Source organism: Pseudophryne corroboree, chromosome 1 (assembly GCF_028390025.1).
Source record: "Pseudophryne corroboree isolate aPseCor3 chromosome 1, aPseCor3.hap2, whole genome shotgun sequence".
Lineage (NCBI taxonomy): Eukaryota > Metazoa > Chordata > Amphibia > Anura > Myobatrachidae > Pseudophryne > Pseudophryne corroboree.
The window spans coordinates 272,134,194-272,142,464 of NC_086444.1; the positions used below are offsets into that span (position 1 = coordinate 272,134,194).

The window sequence follows — 8,271 nt, forward strand, 5'->3', positions numbered from 1 at the left end:
TAGTGAGCTCTCCTGAGCTTGCTAATAAGAAAGTATTTTAGTTAGATTTTTTATTTTCAGAGAGCTTCTGCTGGCAACAGACTCTCTGCTACGTGGGACTGAGGGGAGAGAAGCAAACCTACTAACGGCGGCTAGGTTGCGCTTCTTAGGCTACTGGACACCATTAGCTCCAGAGGGATCGAACACAGGACCTGACCTTGTCGTCCGTTCCCGGAGCCGCGCCGCCGTCCCCCTCGCAGAGCCAGAAGACAGAAGCCAGCGGGTTGAAGCAAGAAGACGTCAAAATCGGCGGCAGAAGACTCCTGTCTTCATATGAGGTAGCGCACAGCACTGCAGCTGTGCGCCATTGCGCCCACACTAACCCACACACTCCGGTCACTGTAGGGTGCAGGGCGCAGGGGGGGGTGCCCTGGGCAGCAATTGATTACCTCCTGGCAAAAAGCAGCATATATACAGTTGGACACTGTTATATGCATGAGCCCCCGCCATTAATTTTACACAAAATCGCGGGAGAAGCCCGCCGCTGAGGGGGTGGGGCCTTCTTCCTCAGCACTCACCAGCGCAATTTTCTCTCCACAGCTCCGCTGAGAGGAAGCTCCCCAGGTTCTCCCCTGCACGATAGAGAGGGTGAAAAAGAGAGGGGGGGCACATCAATTTGGCGTAAAAACAATATATACAGCAGCTACTGGGTTAACACTAAGTTACTGTGTGATTCCTGGGTCATATAGCGCTGGGGTGTGTGCTGGCATACTCTCTCTCTGTCTCTCCAAAGGGCCTTGTGGGGGAACTGTCTTCAAATAGAGCATCCCCTGTGTGTGTGGTGTGTCGGTACGTGTGTGTCGACATGTCTGAGGTAAAAGGCTCCCCTAAGGAGGAGATAGAGCAAATATGTGTGTGAGAGGGTGTCTCCGTCGACAACGCCGACACCTGTTTGGATATGTGTAAGTGTTGAGGTGATTTTATTGCACAAAAGATTAAAGAACAGACAGGAAATCTACCCATGTCTGTCCCTATGTCACAGAGACCTTCAGAGTCTCACAATGCTCACTATCCAAAATAATAAACACTGATATCGACACGGAGTTTGACTCCAGTGTCGACTACGATAATGCAAGGTTACAGCCAAAATGGCTGAAAGGTATTCAATATATGATTATTGTAATAAAAGATGATTTGCATATCACTGATGACTCATTTGTCCCTGACACAAGGGTACACATGTTAAGGGGAAGAAAGCTGAGGTAAATTTCCCTCCTCTCATGAGGAAAAAGAGCGGGAATCTCCAGACAAGGGACTGCAGCTTCCCACAAAAGATTCTCAGGCAGTATCCTTTCCCCGCTAGGGCCAGGATGTGATGGGAATCTTCCCCTAGGGTGTCACGTTTGCACAGAAGGTAGCACTAGCTATTCTCAGGGATCCTGCAGATAGCGTGCACATTCTAGTACACTGTTCAGACCGGCGATTGTGTCGGCATGGGTTTATAGCGCTGTGGCAGCGTGGACAGGTACTTTATCAGCAGAGATTGAGACCCTAGTATGCATATATATATATATATATATAGAGAGAGAGAGAGATATATGTATGATATTTTCCTGACGACGGGACTTTGGGTCCCGAAACGTTGAATTAAACTTCAGCTATTTGAAAACCCTGCAGTGCCGTGTTTTGCTCTCTCTGCCAGGAGAGTATCTAGAGGACTATTTATTTACACAAGGGCACGCAGGTACTTGTTATCACTATCATGTAGAGTGCCGATCCAGCAGCATCCCTATATATAGAGAGAGATATATATTAAAGATGCTGTCTTAAGAGATGGGTTTATATATAAAACATGCCCAAAGAGACATGGGTATACTGGGTCCTAGAGTCAAAGCTATGTCGATTTCTGCTTGACGTGTCCTGTAGAATATGCAATGGACAGATGATGCTGACTTAAGAGGCATATGGAAGGCTGAGGATTGTGTGGAGAAGGGTTCTCGGACCTTGTCTCCACAGCTATAGCTGGTAATTCTGATATTTTGCCTTATATTCCTGCACAGCCTAGGAAAGCACGACGTTATTAAATGCAGCCTTTCGAATAAAGAAACAAGAAAGTCCGAGGTGCGTCCTTTCTTGCCAGAGGCGGGGGCAGAGAAAAGAAGCTGCACAACACAGCTAGTTCCCAGGAACAGAAGTCCTCCCCGGCCTCTACAAAAATCCACCGCATGTCGCTGGGGCTCCACAGGCGGAGCTAGGCCCGGTGGGGGCACGCCTTCGTAAGTTCAGCCACAAGTGGGTTCACTCCCTGTTAGATCCCTGGGCAATAGATATTGTGTCTCAGGGATACAAGCTGGACTTTGAGAAGATGCCCCCTCACCGACGGCCTGGCCGGCTTCCCCCCACGAGAGGGAAACAGTGTTAACTGCAATTCACAAATTGTATCTTCAACAAGATGGTGGTCAAGGTTCCCCTCCCTCAACAAGGAGGGGGTTATTATTCGACCATGTTGTAGTCCCGAAACCAGACGGTTCGGTTGGACCCATATTGAATTTAAAATCCCTGAACCTGAAAGGGTTCAAGTTCAAGATGGAATCGCTAAGAGCGGTTATTGCAAGCCTGAAAGGGGGAGATTTTATGGTGACTCGGGACATAAAGGATGCATTCCTTCATGTTCCCATTTATCCACCTCATCAGGCGTACCTCAGAATTGCGGTACGGGATTGTCATTACCAATTTCAGACGTTGCCGTTTGGTCTCTCCACGGCCTTGAGAATATTCACCAAGGTAATGGCGGAAATGATGGTGCTCCTGCGGAAGCAAGGTGTCACTATTATCACGTACTTGGACGATCTCCTCATAAAAGCGAGATCAAGAGAGCAGTTGCTGAACAGCGTATCACTTTCTCTGGAAGTGTAACGGCAACACGGCTGGATTCTATATATTCCAAAGTCGCAGTTGGTTCTTACAGCTCATCTGCCTCTCCTAGGCATGATCCTAGACTCAGACCAGAAAAGGGTTTATCTCCCGATAGAGAGAGCTCAGGAGCTCGTGACACTGGTTAGGAATCTATTAAAACCAAAACAGGTGTCAGTGCATCACTGCACTCGAGTCCTGGGAAGGAGGGTGGCATCATACGAGGCCATTCCCTTCGGCAGGTTCCATACGAGGACCTTCCAATGGGACTTACTGGACAAGTGGTCCGGATCACATCTTCAGATGCATCGGTTAGTCACCCTATCCCCCAGAGCCAGGGTGTCTCTCCTGTGGTGACTGCAGAGTGCTCACCGTATCGAAGGTCGCAGATTCGGCATTCAGTACTGGGTCCTGGTGACCACGGATGCAAGCCTCCGAGGGTGGGGGGCAGTCACACAGGGAAGAAATTTCAAAGGGCTGTGGTCAAGGCAGGAGACTTGCCTTCACATCAATATCCTCGAACTAAGGGCCATATACAACGCCCTAAGTCAAGCGGAGACCCTGCTTCGCGACCAACCGGTTCTGATTCAGTCAGACAATATCACCGCAGTGGCTCATGTAAACCGCCAAGGCGGCACAAGGAGCAGGGTGGCGATGGTAGAAGTCACCAGAATTCTTCGCTGGGCGGAGAATCACGCAAGCGCACTGTCAGTAGTGTTCATTCCGGGAGTGGACAACTGGGAAGCAGACTTCCTCAGCAGGCACGACCTCAACCCGGGAGAGTGGGGACTTCATCAAGAAGTCTTCGCGCAGATTGTAGGTCGGTGGGAACTGCCACTGGTGGACATGATGGCATCCTGCCTCAACAAAAAGCTACAGAGGTATTGCGCCAGGTCAAGGGACTCTCAGGCGATAGCTGTAGATGCACTGGTGACACCGTGGATGTTCCAGTTGGTTTATGTGTTTCCTCCTTTTCCTCTCTTACCCAAGGTGCTGAGAATCATAAGGAAAAGAGGAGTGAGAACAATACTCATTGTTCCGGATTGGCCAAGAAGGACTTGGTATCCAGAGCTGCAAGAAATGCTCACAGAGGACCCATGGCCTCTGCCTCTAGGGCAGGATCTGTTGCAGCAGGGACCTTGTATGTTCCAAGACTTACCGCAGCTGCGTTTGACGGCATGGCGGTTGGACGCCGGATCCTAGTAGAAAAGAGGGATTCCGGATGAGGTTATTCCTACACTGATAAGGGCTAGGAAGGACGTGGCGGCTAAACATTATCACCGTATACGGCGAAAATATGTTGCTGGGTGTGAGGCCAGGAATGCCTCTACAGAGGAAGTCCAGCTGGGCCGTTTCCTTCACTTCCTACAGTCGGGAGTGACTTTGGGCCTAGAATTGGGGTCCATTAAGGTGCAGATTTCGGCCGATCCATTTTCTTTCATACAAAACCTAGCTTCTCTACCTGAAGTTCAGACGTTTGTAAAGGGAGTGCTGCATATTCAGCCCCTTTTTTGTGCCACCAGTGGCACCTTGGGATCTTAACGTGGTGTTGAGTTTCCTGAAATCTCACTGGTTTGAGCCGCTTAAGACCGTGGAGTTAAAATATCTCACGTGGAAAGTGGTCAAAAATTGGCGGCTTTGTCATGTAAAAGCCCCTATCTGGTTTTCCATATGGACAGGGCAGAATTACGGACTTGTCCGCAATTTCTGCCAAAGGTGGTGTCATCTTTTCATGTGAACCAACCTATTGTGGTGCCTGCGGCTACTCGTGACTTGGAGGATTCCAAGTTACTAGATGTAGTCAGGGCTTTGAAGATTTATGTAGCCAGATCGGCTGGAGTCAGGAAACCTGACTCGCTGTTTATCCTGTAAGCATCCATCAAGCTGGGTGCTCCTGCTTCAAAGCAAACTATTGCTCGCTGGATCTGTAACACGATTCAGCAGGCTCATTCTGCGGCTGGCTTGCCGCCTCCAAAATCAGTAAAAGCCCATTCCTCAAGGAAGGTGGGCTCTTCTTGGGCAGCTGCCCGAGGGGTCTCGGCATTACAGCTTTGCCGAGCAGCTACTTGGTCGGGTTCAAACACTTTTGCAAAGTTCTACAAGTTTGATACCCTGGCTGAGGAGGACCTTGTGTTTGCTCATTCGGTGCTGCAGAGTCATCCGCACTCTCCCGCCCGTTTGGGAGCTTTGGTATAATCCCCATGGTCCTTACGGAATCCCCAGCATTCACTAGGACGTTAGAGAAAATAAGATTTTACTCACCGGTAAATCTATTTCTCGTAGTCCGTAGTGGATGCTGGGCGCCCGTCCCAAGTGCGGACTTCTTCTGCAATACTTGTATATAGTTATTGCTTAAATAAGGGTTATGTTATGGTTGCATCAGGTTTGTCTGATGCTCTGTTGTTGTTCATACTGTTGACTGGGTATGTTATCACAAGTTATACGGTGTGATTGGTGTGGCTGGTATGAGTCTTACCCTGGATTCCAAAATCCTTTCCTTGTAATGTCAGCTCTTCCGGGCACAGTTTCCTTAACTGAGGTCTGGAGGAGGGGCATAGAGGGAGGAGCCAGTGCACACCATTAGTACTAATTCTTTCTTAGAGTGCCCAGTCTCCTGCGGAGCCCGTCTGTTCCCCATGGTCCTTACGGAGTCCCCAGCATTTACTACGGACTACGAGAAATAGATTTACCAGTGAGTAAAATCTTATTTTAAATGATATGTTTAAATATATTTGAAAAAAAATTTTTTAAACTTTATTATAGTGAAAGAAAAAACCGGACCAGGTCAGTGATGTTGGGGCAGAGGTTTCCTGAATCGATCTCTGGTGAACGGAAGACGCATTTATTACCAATGCGGCCTGAACAGATTCAGGTGGATTCACTGCCGTAAGCTAAACAGAGAAATGGTAAGACGAGTGCTGCTGTGTGGACATCACTTCTACACAACCCTACCCATAAAAGAGGTGTTACATATATAAAGCTGGTTTAGACCTTCCCTCATTGCTAGAAGTTTGTCTTGTGCTGCTTGTCATTGGTGTAATACAGGTTGAGTATCCCTTATCCAAAATGCTTGGGACCAGAGGTATTTTGGATATGGGATTTTTCCGTATTTTGGAATAATTGCATACCATAACGAGATATCATAGTGATGGGACCTAAATCTAAGCACAGAATGCATTTATGTTTCATCTGCACCTTATACATACAGCCTGAAGGTCATTTTAGCCAATATTTTTTATAACTTTGCGCATCAAACAAAGTGTGTGTACATTCACACAATTCATTTTTGTTTCATATACACCTTATACACACAGCCTGAAGGTCATTTAATACAATATTTTTAATAACTTTGTGTATTAAACAATGTTTGTGTACATTGAGCAATCAAAAAACAAAGGTTTCACTATCTCACTCTCACTCAAAAAAGTCCGTATTTCGGAATATTCCGTATTTCGGAATATTTGGATATGGGATGCTCAACCTGTAATACTATTCTCTGTACCCCCTTGTAAACCCACGATGCCTTCACAAATTTTCTGTTTTCTATTTGTTATTAATGGATTATGGGCCCTCATTCCGAGTTGTTCGCTCGCTAGCTGCTTTTAGCAGCATTGCACACGCTAAGCCGTCGCCCTCTGGGAGTGTATTTTAGCTTAGCAGAATTGCGAACGAAAGATTCGTAGAATTGCGAATAGAAAATTCTTAGCAGTTTCTGAGTAGCTTCAGACTTACTCAGCCATTGCGATCAGTTCAGTCAGTTTCGTTCCTGGTTTGACGTCACAAACACACCCAGCGTTCGCCCAGACACTCCCCCGTTTCTTCAGACACTCCCGCGTTTTTCCCATAAACGCCAGCGTTTTTTCGCACACGCCCAGAAAACGGCCAGTTTCCGACCAGAAAAACCCACTTCCTGTCAATCACAGTACGATCATCAGAACGATGAAAATTCCTTGTTATGCCGTGAGTAAAATACCTAACTTTTGTGTATAATAACTAAGCGCATGCCCTCTGCGAACCTAGCGCATGTGCAGTAAGCGACTAATCGCAATATAGCCAAAATCGGCAACGAGCGAACAACTCAGAATGACCCCCTATGTGTGTGAGGCAGGGCACAGAGCTGATCTAAAATTTCTACAGACCATGTTATGTTTTTATGTTTTTACTAGAATATCTGATTCTCCATTAATTAGTTTCCAAACTTTTTAAACAATATATAAAATATGCACTGAATTTATAAATTACTCTATTGTACATGTTTTTATGAACCAGAAATTTGCATATTTAGCACCTGCACAGTGAGCCCATAGTAGCGGTTGGGTACAAAATCCCAGCTGTCGGAATCCCGGTGGCCAGAATTCCGACACATCCTGGTAAGTATTTTCTCTCTACCCTTTATCCTACCCCTACTGCTAACCCCCCCTCCCATAGCCTAATCCTAACCATTCCCACCCCCAGCAGCCTGCCCATATCCTTCCACACCCCCACAGCTTAATCCTAACTCTCCCCTTAATGCCTAACCCTCACCCCTGTACTTACCTCCAACATGTGTCAGGATTCTCACAATCGGGCTCCCGCTGTTAGTGTTGTGACCGCATTGCCATAGTAGTGCATCACTATAAGAATATTGGTTTAAGATGGATTTCAGAGAAGTTAATATTAGTTATTTTAGTGGATTCACTGTAGTCCATTAGTGCTGGCACATAGTGATCAGAACTCAGTATTGCGTATAGTGATGTGCACCGGAAATTTTTCGGGTTTTGGTTTTGGATTCGGTTCCGCGGCCGTGTTTTGGATTCGGAGGCGTTTTGGCAAAACCTCCCTGAAAATTTTTTGTCGGATTCGGGTGTGTTTTGGATTCGGGTGTTTTTTTTTACAAAAAACCCTCAAAAACAGCTTAAATCATCGAATTTGGGGGTCATTTTGATCCCATAGTATTACTAACCTCAATAACCATAATTTCCACTCATTTCCAGTCTATTCTGAACACCTCACACCTCACAATATTATTTTTAGTCCTAAAATTTGCACCAAGGTCGCTGGATGACTAAGCTAAGCGACCCAAGTGGCCGACACAAACACCTGGCCCATCTAGGAGTGGCACTGCAGTGTCAGACAGGATGGCACTTCAAAAAAATAGTCCCCAAACAGCACATGATGCAAAGAAAAAAAGAGGCGCAATGAGGTAGCTGTGTGACTAAGCTAAGCGACCCAAGTGGCCGACACAAACACCTGGCCCATATAGGAGTGGCACTGCAGTGTCAGACAGGATGGCCCTTCCAAAAAACACTCCCCAAACAGCACATGACGCAAAGAAAAAAAGAGGTGCAATGAGGTAGCTGTGTGACTAATCTAAGCGACCCAAGTGGCCGACACAAACAC

General features: G+C 46.9%; 1 long non-coding RNA gene across 1 annotated transcript in view; it reads left to right on the forward strand.

The window, feature by feature from the left end:
* Positions 1 to 7,244, forward strand: part of LOC135056829 (uncharacterized) — a 77,291-nt gene extending 70,047 nt beyond the window's left edge. The window contains exons 2-3 of the long non-coding RNA XR_010244087.1: positions 5,656 to 5,798; positions 7,178 to 7,244. This is a non-coding gene — a long non-coding RNA (uncharacterized LOC135056829). The remainder of the gene's footprint in view (positions 1 to 5,655; positions 5,799 to 7,177) is intronic.
* The last annotated feature ends 1,027 nt before the right edge of the window (positions 7,245 to 8,271 follow it).